Source organism: Anolis carolinensis, chromosome 4 (assembly GCF_035594765.1).
Source record: "Anolis carolinensis isolate JA03-04 chromosome 4, rAnoCar3.1.pri, whole genome shotgun sequence".
NCBI lineage: Eukaryota > Metazoa > Chordata > Lepidosauria > Squamata > Dactyloidae > Anolis > Anolis carolinensis.
In genome coordinates, this window is record NC_085844.1 from 144172721 (window position 1) to 144193079 (window position 20359).

A 20359-nucleotide genomic window follows, 5' to 3' on the forward strand; every position below is an offset into this window, starting at 1 on the left:
TTTACTATGTCTAGGTCCCTTTGATTAATGCATCTCACATTTCATGCTCTTGTGCAGCTTTGGATTTTCCTTTCACCTCTGAACATCTGAATGTCATTTCAGTTTGAATGCAGTTGTGTCATTAGCTACAATGTAACTTGTAATTGTCCTCTGCTGTACCCCAGTGGCTTGCTGAGTGCCTTCCAACATCTTGTTTCATTCTGGATTGTCTCACCAAAGGAGTTTCCTTGCAAAAGGGGTTCTTTCTGTGAGGTAAGTGTTAGCTATGATGCCACTGCAGTTGTCTCTAGCCACATACATGCTGCTGAACTCATTAGGTATTGCCACAGATTTATTCATCTATCCATAGGGCAAGAATAGGTTGCAAGGCAGAAAACTGGAGATGACTCCTACGGTACACTAGTGAAATGATGATGTTTCACCATCATCACAAGCATCACCACGCTCACCACCATCCAATGTTTAAGTTAGTTCACATTATTCTAACAATGGTATCACAAGTATTGCAATTAAGTTGAAAAATCTAATGAAATCTACATTGGCTTTGTGATGTGAATATTTGTCAAACTCATTGACAAGTACTCACAACACCATTACACCATTGAACACTTGTGAACATTGTGAACATTTATATCTATATTTCTCTTTTCTATTTTGTTGTCTAGCCTTATCAGTCTTCTGTACAATCCCCTTATCTATGAGGGATACTCTCTAAGATTCTATTTGTTATTTATTCGTTCAGACGCTTCCGACTCATCTTGACTCCATGGAGAAGCCCATGCCAGAGCTCTCTGATGGCTGTGGCCACCCTCAGCTCCTTCAAGGTCAAGCCAGTCACTTCAAGGATACCACCCATCCATCCATCTTGCCCTTGGTCGGCCCATCTTCCTTTTTCCTTCCATTTTCCCCAGCATCATTATTTTCTCCAAGCTTTCCTGTCTTCTCATTATGTGGCCAAAGTATTTCATCTTTGCCTCTAATATCCTTCCCTACAGTAAGCAGCTGGGCATTATTTCCTGGAGTATGGACTGGTTGGATCTTCTTGCGGTCCAAGGCACTCTCAGGATTTTCTTCCAACACCAAAGTTCAAAAGTGTCTATCTTCCTTCCTTATGGTACAGCTCTCGCATCCACAGGTTACTACAGGGAATACCATTGCTATAACTATGTGGACCTTCATTGCCTGTGTGATGTCTCTAATCTTCACTTTTTTATTGAGATTGGTCATTGCTCTTCTCCCAAGAAGTAAATGTTTTCTGATTTCCTGGCTGCAGCCTGCGTCTGCAGTAATCTTTGTGCCTAGAAATACAAAGTCTGTCACTGCCTCTATTTGCCAGTTATTAATCAGTTATCAGACAAGGTGACTTGGTATCCCCATACCACCAAGAACTTGCCACAATTTATTATACCCTACACTGTTAAAGGCTTTAGAATAGTCAATAAAACAGAAATAGATGTTTTTCTGAAACTCCCTTCCTTCCTTCATTATCCAGCGGATATTGGTAATTTGGTCTCTAAAACTAGGGATAATAGCAAAACCTATGTTTTGACTATATATGAGCTGGAAAATATCATATATGCATTGGAGTACCAGATAAAGCCACAAACACTTTGGGAGGGGGACGATATTATTTGAAGTATGGGTAAGTAGTTATTATATTAGTGGATAAGGGGATCATACTGTGTTTTAATTACTTATTTTTATTTGTCTATTGCAATGGCCTGGAATTCAAACATTTTTTTCCTGAGCTCAAAAAAGGTAAACTTTTGGATTAACTGGAAATCTTTCTTTTTCGATCAGACCTCTGCAATTTCACGGGTTGCCATTGTTGCTTATAAAAACTTCAGAAGTTCAGATCAAGGACTACTCTGCCCGGGCACCTGCTCGTCATGATTTCTGACGAAGGAAGTCATCAAAGAGTTATATGGCTTTCCTCTTTCTGCATCTTGCATCAGAACAGATATTTCATAAGGAGATGCATGTGTAACCTTGCACATTCAATCATTTCTGGCTGTCAACTTCAAAACCACCCAGTGGTTCAAACACAACCTGAATGACACTGTCTTGTGCTGACAGTGTGTCACTCTCTGCCTCCCTCTTTCTACCTGCTCTGCTGACACTGTTACTGGTGCTACTGAAGAACACAAGGCTTGTATTGTTCCCAAAGTCACAAAGGCAGAATTTGTTTTGGTGCCCCCATTCCTAGGCCAACACTGCTTGTCCATCTAAAAAGCAAAGACAATGAATTCCAACCCATAGAGTGTGAAGTCAGACTAGTTGCTGCAGCAACCACAGAAATGAATTAACCTCAAGTTGCGCTCTTCTTTTTTCCCTATCAGGTAGAGAAAATGGAAAATACAACAGCAACAACAGGTGCTTTAAAATGTCCTTTGTAAATTTCTCGAAGCATTATACCTTCTTTATGTCTTTCTCTGCTTCAAATAAATCTTCTTCCTCCACCAGCACTTGCAGATAAATGGATCACAAGCTGTAGGGTTAAAAAAGACTTTTTAGTAATATTGTAAAGCAACAGGGGGGCTTGCACATTAAGTTGACTATTAAAATGTTGTAATTTCTAATCCAATTACCTATGAATTGAGTTGGATGAACATTTTTAACAACTAACTTTAAATTAGAATGTAAATTTCTGTTACACTGGTATATTAAAACCTTGACTATCTATGATCTACTCTTTCCCTGAAGAATATTGTGTTTTGTATTCTAAAGGTAATAGCTTCATGGATTGCAAAAAACAGATTTTCATTTAATTTACAGGACACTGTTCTCTTGTTTTCCTTTCTTTTTTTCTTTATAATATCACCTAACCCTGTCCATTTCTTTAGTCGGAAGCAAAAATTGGAAGTAAGTTTTAAAATTCCTTGGGACATTTCTTTGGGGCTGCCTTTATGTAGTGTTCTTTATAGGACAATGAAGGACCCTCAATATAGCTCATTTAAAACTTCCCTAATATAAAATCTAATTAGATGAGTATGCATTACAATTAGCCGATCAAGCAAGTGAGCAATTAAAAATTCATAGAGAAAGAAAATACCCCCCCTCCCCCCCAAAAAGGGGAAGGCCTTGGACAAATACCCTTTGATTGCCTTCATGGCTTAATGATACTCATGTCCTCAGTGAACAACCTAACCATGTTATTACTCTGCTTGCTGGGACCTCAGATCATAAAAGGGCAACAGTACAGCATCAGCCTTGGAATAACTGTCAGAAATATTAAAAAATCACTAGGTATTTTTAATTACAAAAATGTGAGTCAAGCACTGAAACGGTTAAATAAGCTAGCCTCACCCTGAGGAGAGTGAGTAGGCTGAAGCCTTTCAGAATTAGTGGGCCAAAGCTAGTGTCGTCCTGAGGAGAGTGAGTAGGCCTGGTGTGAGAAGCTTCAGTGAGAGAAGCCCCAGATTGAAGGCCTCATGTGTGAAGCTCCAGTGTGAAGGTTGCTCTGTGTGAAGCTCCTGTGTACGTTTGGTGTGAGAGTGAAGCTAGAAGCTGTTTATCTGCATGAGAAAGATGCCCAGCATGGAAGCAAAGAAGGGAGTAAAAAGAACTTTATTTGTGTTATGAAAACTTTGTTTTTATAAATTTGTTGTTGTTGTTGTTTAATTGTTCAGTTCCTTCCAACTCTATGTGACCTCATGGACCAGCCCACACCAGAGTTTTCTGTCAGCCGTCGCCACCCCCAGCTCCTTCAAGGTCAAGCTCAAGGATACCATCCATCCACCTTGCCCTTGGTCGATCCCTCATCCTTTTCCCCAGCATCATTCTCTTCTCCAAGCTTTCCTGTCTTCTCATTATGTGGCCAAAATACTTCATCTTTGCCTCTAATATTCTTCCTGCAGTGAGTAGCCAGACATTATTTCCTGGAGTATGGATTGGTTGGATCTTCTTGTGATCCAAGGCACTTTCAGGATTTTCCTCCAACACCACAGTTCAAAAGCATCTATCTTCCTTTGCTCAGCCTTCCTTATGGTCCAGCTCTCGCATCCATAGGTTACTACGGGGAATACCATTGCGGGCCTTCGTTGCCAGTGTAATGTCTCTGCTCTTCACTATTTCATCAAGATTGGTCATTGCTCTCCTCCCAAGAAGTAAACATCTTCTAATTTCCTGGCTGCAGTCTGCGTCTGCAGTAATCCTTGCACCTAGAAATAGAAAATCTGTCATTGCCTCCACGTTTTCGCCCTCTATTTGCCATTTATCAGTCAGTCTGTTTGCTATAATCTTGGTTTTCTTGATGTTTAACCAACCCAGCTTTTGCATTTTCTTCTTTCACCTTGGTTATAAGGGTCCTCAGCCCCTCTTGCTTTCAGCTATCAAAGCAGTATCATCTACATATCTAAGGATGTTAATATTAAGGCTGTTTTTATAAATAGTGCACTCATATTGTTTGAAAAGCCTCCTAAGGAAGAGATAACATTGGCCTGTGTGTTTTTGTTCATTTTATAACATTTGGCTACTGGTGCTGGATCATGCTGCTATTAATAATTTACTGTGCTATACGTTTATGGAGAGGGTCTTTTGTTAACTTGCCCAACTGTTTCTATCCATGTTAAGGCTCCTTCCATGCTGATAGTCAATAAAACAATGTCTTTTGCCTCCAGGATTTTTCCTTGGGTCTTCTGAATTGAAGGACACACACTCCAAAGATTTCAACACATCTACTCAGGCCTTTTTGGTTAGGATCTTTAATAGTTTCTTTAAACCCAGAAAAGATTCAATACCTCAAGGAAATGAAAGATGACTAACACTACTTACAATGGCTAAGGATGTGGAGACTAGGCAGTGGGGAAGACATATGCTGCTATCATAATACAGTAGAGTCTCGCTTATCCATCCTTCGCTTATCCAGTGTTCTGGATTATTCAATGCAGTCTGCATCCCACCTGGAGCCACAGCTGTTTCTCTAGGCAGCAAGGACTGAACTTTTTATGGATTTAACTCCCAACAATGTTGTTACTGCAAGTTCACTTTATGCAATTCTATCTTTAGTTGTAGTCCATTTTTAGTAGCCAATGTTTTTGTAGTAAATGTTTTCAATACATTGCAATGTTTTTCTGCTAAATTCATAAATACAGTAATTACTACATAACATTACCGTGTATTGAACTGCTTTTACTGTCGATTTGCTATAAAACATGATGTTATGGTTGAGCCTTATGGCTCCAATACTGGGAGACGTGGTCGTAAGACTCCTCGAGAGTCAGACTCTCTTGAGGAGCGAGAGAGGAAACGGCTGCGAGACATCTTTGCAGAACCATCTGACGAAGACTCCTTTGAGGGCTTTACTGAGAGAATGGAGGAAGAGGTGGTTAGCTCAGAGGAGGATGATATGGAATGGACTCGTGTAAGGGAGGATTTGGGTGTTCCTGGTAATGATAGCATGGGAAGCGACTGGCGGGTTGCAGGATCGGACCCGTGGACGAGTTGGAGGGATGGGACGGGATCCACAGCTGGGGATGCTGTGGGGCGTAGTCAAAGATGTTTTAGCTCTGATGAGGATGATGATGATGAGGCACCTGGAATTAGGGTAACAGCTGATAGCGATGAGGAGTTGTAAACTGGCATAAAATGGGGTCTTGAATCCAGGGCTAATTGTGTTGGGCAAGGTAATCTGGACAGACGCTTGGGATCTTGTTGGGAAATTCCTGAAGACGGGTGTGTTTCGTTTGCTGAATACGTAAGTTACCAAGGACACTGGGCATAGGCGGCGGGAGGAACTGTGTGGGCTTTTGTTGTGCAACCTGTGTTTAATCTTATTAGCTTGGACCTCCGTCGTCTTCTTGACGGACATTATTTACCTACTCGGAATTGACGCTGGACTGGCTGACTGACTGACTGACTGACTACGATCTTGGACGACCCTTTCTTTGTCTATCAGAGGATTTCGTGGAACCTAAGACGCCTGCACCTGGTAATCGACCTCGGACCGGATTGGGACCCCGCTGACCGCTGCAACCCTTGATTGATGTGTTTGGACCCGGAGTTCGCCCGCTGCACGGAGGAGTAACAACTTAGTTGCTCAACCACAGCTGTTGAGTAGCAGAGAGGAATCTGCTGCTAATATTTATGTTCTATTGAATCTTTGTTTACCAGCTTTTGTTTGTTTAAGGTCCCAGGCTGAAGTAAGCATTTTTGGTTTAACCCGGATTAAACTCCTGTTTAATCCGGTTTATCTTTTGAACCGTTTTTGAGTGACTTTTCATATTGAAGGCGAGTGTTTGCCTAGCTCTTTGTTTTTTACGAGCATTTTTGGTTCTGTACCTTTAATAAACTGTGTTGAATCTTATCTAGTGGCGTTCTGTCCTTGACACATGATGTTTTGGTGCTTAACTTGTAAAATCATAATATGATTTGACATTTAATAGGTTTTTCCTAAATTACTCATTATCCAACATTTTTGCTTATCCAATGTTCTGCCGGCCCGTATATGTTGGATAAGCGAGACCCTACTGTACAAGTAACTGTTGCCACCCCATATGTGAAAAACATTACATAGATATGCAGAAATTATTATCAAAGTAATTTTTGGGAAGATGGAATTCAAAGACACTGCTGTGCTTTAACTGGAATAGTGAGCAAAGAGACCTCGTAGCACCTAAGAGACTGAGGGTGCTTTCAGACAGCCATAAAACCTATGCTGAAGCAGGTTTCTTTAACTCACTTTGGTACTGGATGTAACAAGTCAGGGATACAAACAACATATCATGTAATTAAAACAACTCAGACAAGTGACCTTTCTTAAATATCGATTATCATCATCATTATTATTATTATTATTATTATTATTATTATTATTATTAACTGCATTTCTATACTGCTTTTCTCACCCCTGGGGGGACTCAAAATGGTTTACAACATAATAAATGGCAAAATTCAGTGCCTCACATATATATCAAAATATATCACATATCTAAATCAAAAACATACAACTGTAGATTAAAACCATTAAAACTATAAAAACATCAAACATAGACATATGCATGAAACATGTTATTACAGCAATTAGCATAGATCCCTTCTCTTCCCCCACCACCATCTCCCTCTCCATAGAGTTCCAACCCCTCTTTATATACCTTCCCTGCAACCTCAGGGAGCAAGATGGTGGAGGCCCTCTATCTAACATAAGGATACTTACTTACCGTAGGTGGAATTTTCCTTGTTTTCAGTGGACTATGAATGATTGTTGAGAACCAAATACCTTTTCCATTTCTTTCATCTTTGTTATTTGTTATTATCCATTATTTGCATTTGAAGGAGGCTGGGATATGTCTGGAGGTAATTGCTGAAATTATTCAGTGGGCTGTAAAGGTTTTCAGTTAACGTTATACAGATACAAAGGCTTTTTTTAAGAGTAAGTCCCATTGAACTTGGTAGGTCATATAGCCCACAATAAATATGCACTGGATTGAACAGTTAAGTGTCTACAGAGGGTAAAACTGCATGCTTTTGTCAGAGTTTGCAAACACAATAATGTGGAAGAGTCACAATAATCTTCTTCAGTCAAGAGGAAGAGAAAAAAAATACATTCTCCACTCAGTACTCTTTCAGCCTGACTCCATAGCTGGAAATATAACACTGACTCATTTGTCAAAATACAAGAAAGCAACAACATGTAACCAAAGAACTCCTCTGCCTTTATCAGGGAGACAGCATAATGGATATCATATGAATGTCAGTCTCTCCATTAATATGAAGACCTCACCAATTTAACATCTGATGAATATAGGATACAGCAAGCAAAGCAGCAAAAAACAACTCAGAGAGCTGACTGCCACAAAGCTTTATGTTTTCACGCTAGGCCACCTGCACTCACTTTTTAAGAGTTGCAAATATTTCATAGAATTTCACATTACCTTTTTGTAGTAAAAATAACTTTAAATCACTGATATGTCAGCAATAACAATATGGTGAACCCTCCAGATCCATTGGCTGGATTTGCAATTTCCACCTTCACATACTATACATAAAATGTTGTCATTGTGAACATGGATACACTGGTGATGTGCCTTTGTGCCTATCACCATAATTTAATAATGTGGGATATAGTCATCCACTTTCCCCCACATTTCTGCAGGGTCCAGGAATTGAACTCCATAGATCTGAATGGCACACCATATAATTAGCCCATATATAACATTAATTTTGGATAAATTGAATCTCAAGAAAATTGCACACTTGAAGACTAAGGACTTCATCATACTTACCAATTTAAGCATTCTAGGATGCTTGCTAGCCAGTTGAGGGTTAGATAGGTACACAGCCTATCACATGATGTCCCTCAACTTCTGGTGGAGCCCCGCCCCCACATGATAGCATCCTAGGACTCTTCCTTGTCAACATAGGAGGCCTCCTGTATTGTGCTGGCTTCAATTGAGTCAGCACACTTTTGCCCCGACTGGGCGACCCTTCGTGTGATGGAAAAAACATTGCCGCATTTGATCAGCGCGCAGGGTGCTGGAGTCGCCTGGTGCAGCTGCAGTTTTGCAATGCTTTCTGGTGAAACAGCATCGGTGTGGTGGGCATGTGATAAGGTTCCTAATCAAGAACAAGAAGAGAAGAGAAATTCACTGCTGAAAGAGTTATTACGGGGAAAAGATGTCTCCTCTGACAATCCTTGTTTTCACAACAAGCCAAATTTTTCAATGTCCATTTATCATAGGGATGGAAAGTGAAGGGAAATCTTCTGAACAGGGGCACAGACAGCAAAACAAACACCATAGGGGTGTTCACCCTTCCCTATGTTGTCCAAAGCATATATGTCTGTTACACTTAAACAATTTGCCTGTTCCAACTTACAAACAAATACAACTTAATAACAAACCTTCAGAGCTATCTTGTTCATAACTTGGGGACTGCCTGTAATTCATTTTACTGCTTTTTGAAAATAGAAATTAAAAACCAAAAAATTATTGTAAGAGATGTTACAGAATTATCATGCTTACGTGAGCAGTAATGCTAAACTATTAGCAATTAGATCACAATATTAATCTTGTTACCAGTTTTCCATCTCTAACAATAATATTTAGGAGCTCCCTGTTATTGCTAAATTAGAGATACATAATCTAGAGCAGTGGTTCTCAATCTGTGGGTCCCCAGGTGTTTTGGCTTACGACTTCTAGAAATCCCAGTCAGTTTACCAGCTGTTAGGATTTATGGGAATTGAAGGCCAAAACATTTGGAGACCACAGGTTGAGGATCACTGGTCTAGAAAGAGAGTTACAAATTTGTGATTGCTCTGTGTTCACCAAAGGCTACCTAGTTACTAATGTTCCTAGTTTGTTTGGAGATTTTGGCAAAGCTTTGTTTTTTGTGAATAGTTTGAAGGTATTTTCGTGTCAACTGATTTGTGTGTGTGTGTGTTTTACTTTTATACTTTCTGTTATGCTTTATACTGTACTAGCTGTGCCCGGCCACGCGTTGCTGTGGCGAAGTATGGTGGTATGGGAAATAAAGTATTGAGGAATTGGTGGTAGTTAAGGTCAAGGGTAAAGGTTTTCCCCAGACATTAAGTCCAGTCATGTCTTACTCTGGAGGTTGGTGCTCATCTCCATTTCTAAGCCGAAGAGCCGGCGTTGTCCGTAGACTCCTCCAAGGTCATGTGGGATGACTACATGGAGCGGCGTTACCTTCCCGCCGGAGCAGTACCTATTGATGCACTCACATTTGCATGTTTTTGAACCTCTGGGTTGGCAGAAGCTGGGGCTAAGAGTGGGGGCTCTCTCCGCTCCCCCAATTCAAACCTGTGGCCTTTCGGTCCAGAAGTTCAGCAGCTCAGCGCTTTAACATGCTGCGCCATCAGGGGATATTATTTCCTAAAGGTTGTGAATATACAATATTTCTGATTGGTTTTGTTTGTTTGTTGGAGGCAAATATGAATGCTGCAATTAGGAAAAATGATTAGGATGTAATGGCCTTGCAGCTTTAAAGCCTGGCTGTTTCCACCCTGAGTGAATTTTTTGTTGGGAGGTGTTAGCTGGCCCTGATTGTTTCCTGTCTGGAATTCCCTTGTTTTCAGAGTGGTGTTGTTTGCGATATTTTATGTGCTTCTACTGTCTGTGGCCCTGAGAAAACAGGATTTTCCAGACTTTGATGATGGGAATACTTTGTTGGGAGGTGTTAGCTGGCCCTGATTGTTTCCTGTCTGGAATACCCTTGTTTTCAGAGTGATGTTGTTTGCGATATTGTATGTGCTTCTACTGTCTGTGGCCCTGAGAAAACAGGATTTGCCAGACTTTGATGATGGGAATACTTTGTTGGGAGGTGTTAGCTGGCCCTGATTGTTTCCTGTGTGGAATTCCCCTGTTTATTTACTGTCCTGGTTTTAGAGATTATATTGTTCTGCATTATTCTATCCCAGTAATTATTTCATATTAAAGAAGAATCTCACTTATCCAACATTCGCTTATACAATGTTCTGGATTATCCAACACAGTCTGCCTTTTCATAATCAATGCTTTTGTAGTCAGTGTTTTAAATTCATTGTGATATTTTAGTGGTAAATTTGTAAATACAGTACAGTAGAGTCTCACTTATCCAACATAAACGGGCCGGCAGAACGTTGGATAAGCGAATATGTTGGATAATGAGGAATTAAGGATAACCCTATTAAACATCAAATTAAGTTATGATTTTACAAATTAAGCACCAAAACATCATGTTAGACAACAAATTTGTCAGAAAAAGTAGTTCAGTACACAGTAATGCTATATAGTAATTACTGTATTTATGAATTTAGCACCAAAATATCACGATATATTGAAAGCATTGACTACAAAAATGCGTTGGATAATCCAGAATGTTGGATAAGCGAGACTCTACTGTAAATACTACATAGCATTACTGCGCATGGAACTACTTTTTCTGTCAAATTTGTTGTATAATATGATGTTTTGGTGCTTAATTTGTATAACGATTACCTAATTTGATGTTTAATTGGCTTTTCCTGAATCCCTTCTTATTATTCAACATATTCACTTATCCTGCCGGCCTGTTTACGTTGGATAAGTGAGACTTTACTGTATATTTCTAATCTTATATTATCTGCTCAGAACTGGATTATATGAGGCTCCTTCTTCACAGCTGTATAAAATGCACACTGAAGTGGATTATATGGCAGTGTGGAGTCAAGATAATCCAGTGCAAAGCAGATAATATAAGATTATAAATGGGTTATATAGCTGTGTGGAAGGGCCTTGAGTCTACACTGCCATATAATCCAGTGCAAATTAGATAATCTGTGGAAGAAGTCTAAGTGAGGCCTAAATCTGCCTGTCCCCTAACTGAAACCTGGCTGTCCCTTGGTTGCTAGGCAACCAAGTGGGCAGAGATTAGCCCTCTAAACTGGCAGCAATTGGATAAAAAAAATTATTGCTCTCCTTCTAATTAAGACTTTATTTTTCTTTACTTTTTGTTGTATCAACCTTGAGGCGTGGATGATGGGTTGTGTTGTCAAATTTTGAGGTTGGGGGGCCTGTACTTTTGTTGTTTTGTGAATTGCCATGATGCCATCACTCTTTTATATATATAGATGTGTTTATTAAATATATTTTATACAAACTACTTTGAAGTCCTGAAATAGTATTTCATAAATGAATGACTGAATGAATATACCCCACTGGTTGGTATGAAAGTGAGAACTGACTTTTTTTTTTTCACCTAATGAATGGGCACAATACTTTTTTCTCTGAAGCCTGTTCAGGTCCATAATATGGAACAATGTCAATAGATGTGGATGTTTGTGTATTGGTGCCAGTACAGAAGTTTTCCCACCTAAATCCTTTAGTCATATCCATCCAGAGGTAAGTCCCTTTGATTTCAGTGGAGTTTCACCATAACATTACGAAGAAACAAATTACCTGTACTGATTAAACTTTCAAATAAAACCAGAACTTTTTATTATTAACTGGAGCATGGGGTTTGCATGTCTATGGTAGGGAAAAAACACACATCCACTATCTGGAACAACATTTGAGGTATGTGAAATGGAGCAGGGAATGGTTTAACTGTAATCCTATTTACTGTTAAATATGGGCAAGAATCATATACAGTGGATGCAATCTTGCTTGTTGTGTGTGCCAAACCCTGCAGACTGTAGGCAGTGATTGCAGAGGGTCATAATGACTTCCTTGAGTTTCCTAATGTTGATTCCTGGTGTGGGTTGAGGGTTCCTTTTACAAGATGATTGTTCCTTGCTGAATGCTTTTGCCTCATGTTGGATAATATGGATTACTAACACACACCCTGCATGCTGAATGAAGGCAGGTCACAAAGGGACTGCTAGCTAGGAGACAGCTCCCCCCACCTCTTGTATTCGGCTGCTGAAGTGATTATGCTTTTAAGTTTTTTTTCCTGCTTCCTTGAAACATATGACACAGTCAGGGAATTTATTCAAATTCCTCATGTCTGTCTGAAAAGTTTTACCCTTCTGTCGCTGAGCTAAAATGGGTACTCTGAATCAAAATGCTTAGTCTGTTTGTCTGTCTGTCTATACAGACAGAAAAATAGAAAGGGGTGGGACAGAAAATGTGTGTGTGAGAGAAAATCTCACATACATTTTCCTAACCTCACATCACCTCCAGAAGTCTTTTGCTGCGTTGGAATTTCTGGTCCAAGCATAACAGTTCATACTATCATTTATCAACAGTATATAGGCAGTCCCGGAGTTACAAAAATCCGACTTACAAATGACTCATAATTACAAACGGAGTTGAGACAAAAGGAAGTGAGAGAAATCTACCTCTTGGAAGGGAAATGAACTTCTGGAAGAAACTTTATCACCAATCCTTGTTTCTTCAACAAACCAATTTTTTTGAAATCAATTTGTCACAGGGACAGAAAGTGGGGTGAAATCTTCTGAACAGGGGCACAGACAGCAAAGCAAATACCACAGGGATGTTCCCTGTGCTATCCAAAGCTTATCTACCTACCTACTTACCTACCTACCTATATCTGGAGTTACACTTTAAAAAGTATCTGTTCTGACTTGCAAACAAATTCAGCTTAAGAACAAAACTAAATAACTTATTTTGTTTGTAACTTGGGGATTTCCTGTAGTTTGGGATTTCACTCTTAAGTTCCAGCTTAATTAGATTTACTTCTATCTAGAGTATAGGACAGTGGTTCTCAACCTGTGGGTCCTCAGAAATTTTGACCTTCAACTCCCAGAAATTCTAACAGCTGGTAAACTGGCTGGGGTTTTTGGGAGTTGTAAGTCAAAACACCTGGGGACTCACAGGACAACACTGGAAAGTTTAATTACAGGGATTAAACTCCATTGAAGTCACCTGGAACTTTCTTCTGAGTAGATATGCTTTGGATTGCAGTGATCAATTTTAGTCCTGGCCACACATACCAGGAAGTAAATTTTCACTGAACAGAGTGGGGCTTACTTCTGAGAAAGAATTCCTAGGATAGCAGTGTAAGCCTATGGTGAAACTCACTTCTAGGTAGCTAAACGAAGAAATCAATTCTTTGTATTATTTTAAGGCTAAAAATGATTTTTGAAGGAATGTGTGGGTAAGTAATAACATTTTTGTGGGCTAAGAAGTTTTAAGAACGTACTTGCAGAGTCAGCTCAGTTTTAATGTCCAAAATTAACTTCATCTAACTATAAATCAGATTCTGAACCATTGCCAATAGCAGTATAAAAGCCTACAATGTGTTAGGCAGATGATGGTCAGCTCTAAGACATGTTTGTTACACCCTACTTCCCACCATCCATGAAGGCATCCCTTTGTATATGCTTGTCTATTTGATTCATTCAGAGTCAGAGGTGTGCTCAACTATTCCTTCATGTGGTCAGACAGGATTACTTTGCTTTTGACCATTCAAGTAGTGTCTCTTTCCATTTATTCCATGGTATAATCAACTACATCACAGATCAAGTATTATGTGGAAATCTGATACACATGAGAGAGGGAGGGAGGGAGGGGGAGGGAAAACAATCTTCCTGAATTTGAACAGCATGTTAAAAACATTTCTTATAGAGGTACAATTTCTCTTTCTGCACATTACAAACACAAAGTCTTTCTGTCAGAGGGCCAGGATGAATTCTTAATACATTTTGTATTATTCCCAAGATAAGAAGGAGTTAATTGAATGCCTTATTAGATTTGGGGCATTGGATTTACAGCTCTGGGAATCACCTTTTATGACCTATGGTGGATGGAGAGAAATTAAGGGAGCAGTAGTCAAGCTCTTTATTATGCCATGGCCCATTATGTAATATAGGCCCCTTCATCATATGGCCATGGTGCAACATATACCCTTCTTTAAGTGCAGGTTTTCCTCTATCAAATCTAAAATTAGAATTGGCTATGTGGTATGTACCTTCCAGTCTCCTGTTGACCTATGGTGATCCCATGAATTTCAGAGGGTTTCTTAGCTGAGTAACACTCAGAGATTGTTTTAATAAGAACTGGACATCCCTAGCACAAAATATCTGAAGTAATATCATTAGAGGATGAAGAAAGAGTGCCTTCTGGAAATTAGGGGACTGTTTACATGAGTTAAAAATGTTGTTTGTTGTTTATTCATTCATTCGCTTCCGACTCTTCGTGACCTCATGGACCAGCCCATGTCAGAGCTCCCTGTCAGCCATCGCCACTCCCAGCTCCTTCAAGGTCAAGCTAGTCACTTCAATGATACCATCCATCCATCTTGCCCTTGGTCAACCCCCATCCTTTTTCCTTCTCCTTCCATCTTCCCCAGCATCATGATCTTCTCCAGACTTTTCTGTCTTCTCATGATGTGGCCAAAGTACTACATCTTTGCCTCTAATATCCTTCCCCCCAGTGAGCAGTCAGGCATTATTTCCTTTCGAGTCACCTCAAATCCAGTACTATTTTCATGATTCATAGGGACTGCTGGTGTGTTTTCAAGGTTTTCTGCTCTTAACCCAGCTTTGTTTTGCTTTAGGCAAAGTTGAGGGATATTTCAGAGTTTTCAGGAAACCTGCAGGCTTTGCAGCCATCTGGGTCGCTGGATTGAGTTCCATTTGGCCCAATTCACTATCTGGACAGACGTTGCCACCCTAACCCTTTCTCTCCACTAGTTAGATTACTGTGTCATTATTCTATCAACTCCTTGTGGTTGCAGGGACACAGTTCTGATATCAGCAGAAGGAATAGGCAGTGAGCTCTGCTGCCAGTGCAGAGCAGTAGTGGCAACACAGAGGATGAGCTGATGTCTTAGAGGGGCTGATGCAACCAGTGCATTGAGTTAAATCTAGTGTATGTGACCACCATCATAGTTGCTCTGGGTTTGATTCAAAGTACAGTAGAATCTCACTTATCCAACATATATGGGCCGGCAGAACATTGGATAAGCAAAAATGTTGGATAATAAGGAAGGATTAAGGAAAAGCCTATTAAACATCGAATTACGTTATGATTTTACAAATTAAACACCAAAACATTGTGTTTTACAACAAATCGACAGAAAAAGGAGTTCAATATATGGTAACGTTATGTAGTAATTACAGTACTGTATTTACAAATTTAGCACCAAAACATTGCAATGTATTGAAAACATTGACTACAAAAACATTGACTGCAAAAAGGCTTTGGATAATACAGAATGTTGGATAAGCGAAGGTTAGATAAGCGAGACTCTACTGTATGCCAGTGTAGGTGCTTCCAAGGGCATAATTTAATTGATTAAAATCACAAACATGAGAACCATTCTATCTCACATTGTTGCAAGAAAAGAAATTTCACGTAAACATTAGGAAGAACTTCCTGACAGTAAGTTTTTCGGTAGTGGATTAAGGTGCCTTGGAGCATGGTCCAGAGCAGTTGTTCCCAACCTTTAGACCTCCAGGTGTTTTGGACTTCAACTCCCGGAAATCCCAGCCAGCTTCTCAGCTGTTAGGAATTGTGGGAGCTGAAATCCAAAATCCATCCTTATTATCCAACATTTTCGCGTACCTAAGGTTCTGCCGGCCTGTTTATATTGGATAAGCGAGACTCTAATGTAAAAACAGAAGGAAGGCTCAGTTGTGTGCCATTTAGCTCTTTATGAAAGAAGATTGCAAATGTAGTGGCCCTTGTTATCTGCTTCTGGTCAAAAGACATCTAGCATCATGCCAAGTTTTAGAGATGTGTGTGAAATTTTTTCCTTCGTTTTCTTCATGCTATTGTTTCGTTTCGACGGTTTGTCTACACAAAACGAATGATGACATTTTTGTAGGAAACGAGAGGTGACACAAAAAGAAAAACCGCAGTAATCGTGCTTGCTTTCATTTTCCTCTCAATTCTGCCTCGTAACAATAAGCAGGTACTGACAGAGGGCTGCTTTCCCATTATGTCTGATGTGTGAAAATGGGTGTTAATAATAATATCTATATATATATTAAGGATAGCTACTCTGGGAATCTAAGCTGAGCCTGAGAGAGGAATGCCTCCTCATTACATCTGATGTGTGGAAATGGGTGTTAATAATAATATTAATATTAATAAGAATAGTACTCTGAGGAAGATTCAAACGTTTTAAAAGTTGGTGGGCTAAAAGGGATCAAAATGCCATCTGTATGTAGCGATTTTCACCCCTCTAGCCCAAAAACCGAGGGGGGGGGGAATGATCCTCGGAAGCCCTCCCATTGTTCGTAACGGCACGAATATTTTAATGTTTTTCGTTAGCCAGATGAAAATTTGTGTCATATAGGTGGCCCATTTTCATTAGTGGGAACCAAATATGAAAATGAGATGACAGGAATGAAGCTGCACAAAATGAACAGCAATTCCAGATTGGATTACTGCAATGCACTCTACGTGGGGCTGCCCTTGATGATGGCTCGGAAACTTCAACAGGTTCAACATTCGGCGGCCAGACTACTAACTGGAGCCGATTATAGGGAGCGTACAACTCCCCTATTCAAAGAGTTCTACTGGTTGCCGCTCAGTTTCCGGTCCAAATTCAAGGTGCAGGTGATCACCTATAAAGTTCTAAATGGCTCAGGACCTGCCTATCTTTGCGAATGCATCTTCCCTTATGAACCCATATGGGCTCTAAGCTCTTCTGGGGAGGCCCACTTCTCAATCCCACCTCCGTCTCCGTTGGTGGGGACGAGAGAGAGCGCCTTCTCAATGGTGGCCCCCAGGCTCTGGAACTCCCTCCCAAAGGCGATTAGATAGCTCCCACCCTGGATTCCTTCCGGAAGAATCTAAAAACGTGGATGTTCACAAGTGCCTTCTTGTAGGGTAAGGTAAGGTTTTCCTCTGATGTTAAGTCCAGTCATGTCTGACTCTGGGGGTTGGTGCTCATCTCCATTTCTATGCCGAAGAGCTGGCATTGTCTGTAGACACCTCCAAGGTCATGTGGCCGGCATGACTGCATGGAGCGCCGTTACCTTCCTGCCGGATCGGTACCTATTGATCTACTCACATTAGCATGTTTTCGAACTGCTAGGTTGACAGGAGCTGGAGCTAACAGCAGCCGCTCACGCTGCTCCTGGGGTTTGAACCTGGGACCTTTTGGTCTCCAGCTCAGTGCTTTAATGCACTTCGCCACCGGGGCTCCTTCTTGTAATTGATAATTGTCCATGCACTTTGCCTAGGCCTTGGCCATTCCATGCACTTTATTACCTTTAGTCGCTCCCATCCCTAGTCACCAAAGAATATGCACTTTCAGGTTTCTATTTCCCCTTAAAATGGTCCATGTCCTATGGTGCTTGACTACTGATTGGGATTACTGTCTATGTTTTAAGTTATTTTAATTTTTATAAGATGTGTTATTATACTGTGATGTTATTGTGTTACTGTTTTTATTGATGTAATTCTATTTTGGGCCTGTCCCAGTGTAAGCCACCCTGAGTCTTTCGGGAGATGGAGTGGGGTATAAATAAAGTTTTCAAAAAATTATTATTATACTAGCTGTGCCCGGCCACATGTTGCTGTGGAGTATGGGAATCCTTTGTTGACCAGGTGGAATAGCAGTGAATAGACTTGCAGCTTCAAAGCCTGGTCTTTTCTTCTTACGGAAATCCTTGTTTGGTGAACTGGAATGCATCAGAGTAGGCTTGCTGTTAGGAAGCCTGGGTCCTTGCATTATAGGGGAATGGTTTTTTGGGATGCTAGAAATGCAATGAATAGCCTCGCTGCTTCAAAGTCTGGCTGCTTGCTACCAAGAAGAATCTTTGGTTGGTCAGTTTCAATAGTACAGAGTAGTATCTCTGTTTCAAAGCCTGGCCTCCTTCTACCAAGGTTAATCCTTTGTTGGTCTGGTTGAATTGCACTGAATAGCCTTGCAGCTTCAATGCCTGGCTGTTATACCTAGGGGAATCCTTGTTTGGCGAGCTGGAGTAGCACCTTCAATCAAAAAGCTGCTTTGAAGCCTGGCTACTTCCTTTGTAGGGGAATCCATATTTGGACAGCTTGAATTGCAGCCTAAAAGCCTGGCCACTTTTTACATAGGGGCATGGCCTTTTCTTTTTTTGGATGGTCACTCCTTGGAAAGTGATGAGCATTGTGGCCAAATTTGGTGTGATTTGGCCCAGTGGTTTTGTTGTTAACTCGGTCCTAATTATGCACATTACATTTATATATATACTAGCTGTGCCTGGACATGCATTGCTGTGGCGTAGTCCTAAGTGGGGGTTTCTTTGTGGCATTCAAAGTGGCCTAGAAATGATTCCTAGGTATGAAGCAGTCAGGGTTTGAAGCTGCAAGGCTATTCAATGGTACTCATCAAATTGGCCAACAATGGAGTCCCTAGGTATGAAGCAGCCAGGCTTTGAAACTGAAAGATTACTCCTTGGAAAGTGATGAGTATTGTGGCCAAATTTGGTGTGATCTGGCCCAGTGGTTTTGTTGTTAACTCGGTCCTAATTATGCACATTACATTTATATATATACTAGCTGTGCCCGGCCATGCATTGCTGTGGCATAGTCCTAAGTGGGGGTTTCTTTGTGGCATTAAAAGTGGCCTAGAAAGGATTCCCCTAGGTATGAAGCAGCCAGGCTTTGAAGCTGCAAGGTTACTCCTTGGAAAGTGATGAGTATTGTGGGCAAATTTGGTGTTATTTGGCCCAGTAGTTTTGTTGTTAACTTGGTCCTAATTATGCACATTACATTTTTTTCTATAGAGATAGATAGATTATACAGCAGAGTCTCACTTATCCAAGCTTCGCTTATCCAAGGTTCTGTATTATCCAAGGCAGTCTGCCTTTTAGTAGTCATTGTTTTTGTAGTAAATGTTGCAATGTTTCGGTGCTAAATTAGTAAATACAGTAATTACTACATAACATTACTATGTATTGAATTGCTTTTTCTGTCAATTTCATGTAAAACATGTTTTGGTGCTTAATTTGTAAAATCATATCCTAATTTTATGTTTAATAGGCTTTTCCTTAATCCCTCGTTAACCAAGATTTTCGCTTATCCAATGTTCTGCCAGCCCGTTTATCTTGGGTAAGTGAGACTCTACTGTAATTCCATAGAAAAGCACAACACTAGTGGTTTTTCATGTCTTATAACTTGGAAAACTTTATAGAGTCTAATTAAAGAGTTTTTAATTGATGCGGCACTGTTTTATTGTTTATTAATATGTCGTTTTATTGAATGTATTTTGGGCAATGTAATTTGTTGCCTGTTGTAAGCCGCCCTGAGTCCCTCCGGCTGAGAAGGGCGGGGTAAAAATGATGTAAATAAATAAATAAATAAATACAGTAGAGTCTCGCTTATCTAACATAAACGGGCTGGCAGAACGTTGGATAAGTGAATATGTTGGATAATAAGGAGAGATTAAGGAAAAGCCTATTAAACATTAAATTAGGTTATGATTTTACAAATGAAGCACCAAAACAGCATGTTATACAACAAATTTGACAGAAAAAGTAGTTCAATACACAGTAATGCTATGTAGTAATGACTGTATTTACGAATTTAGCACCAAAATATCATGATATATTGTAAACATTGACTACAAAAAATGCGTTGGATAATCCAGAACGTTGGATAAGTGAGACTCTACTGTAACTGTATTCTCCATGATAAATAAATCAATAGGAGAGTTGGGAGAGCTCTTAGAGAAAGGTGCACCTGAAAGTCTGGTCGGAGGGCGCCTCCAATAGGAACCCGTCCTTCGCGGGTTCTGCTTGAAGCAGCCGCCTCAGGCTTGGCGCGCGCCGCTTGGGCATCTGGAGAGGAGACCTGTCCGCTCCGGGTCTCCCCGAGCGCGAGGAGGGGGCGGTGTGGGCGTGGCTTGGAGCGCAGAACGCCCCTCTCCATTGGCTCCGCGCCCTGTCTGTTTGGGTTGAGGGGCGGGGGGGGGGGGGGAGAGAGAGAGAGATCTAAAGTTGTGTGTGTGTGTGGGGGGGGGGGGGATAGAGAGAGGAGGAGGAGGA

General features: G+C 40.5%; 2 long non-coding RNA genes across 2 annotated transcripts; one reads left to right on the forward strand and one right to left on the reverse strand.

Moving 5' to 3' along the window:
- Positions 1–1109: 1109 nt before the first annotated feature.
- On the reverse strand, positions 1110–20203 carry LOC134298293 (uncharacterized). The gene is made up of 3 exons (XR_010005299.1): positions 20055–20203; positions 8223–8553; positions 1110–2488 (listed from the first exon to the last, which is right to left on the reverse strand). It is a non-coding gene; the product is annotated as an uncharacterized LOC134298293 (long non-coding RNA).
- Positions 5163–6304, forward strand: LOC134298292 (uncharacterized). The gene is made up of 2 exons (XR_010005298.1): positions 5163–5695; positions 5779–6304. It is a non-coding gene; the product is annotated as an uncharacterized LOC134298292 (long non-coding RNA).
- Positions 20204–20359: the final 156 nt, after the last annotated feature.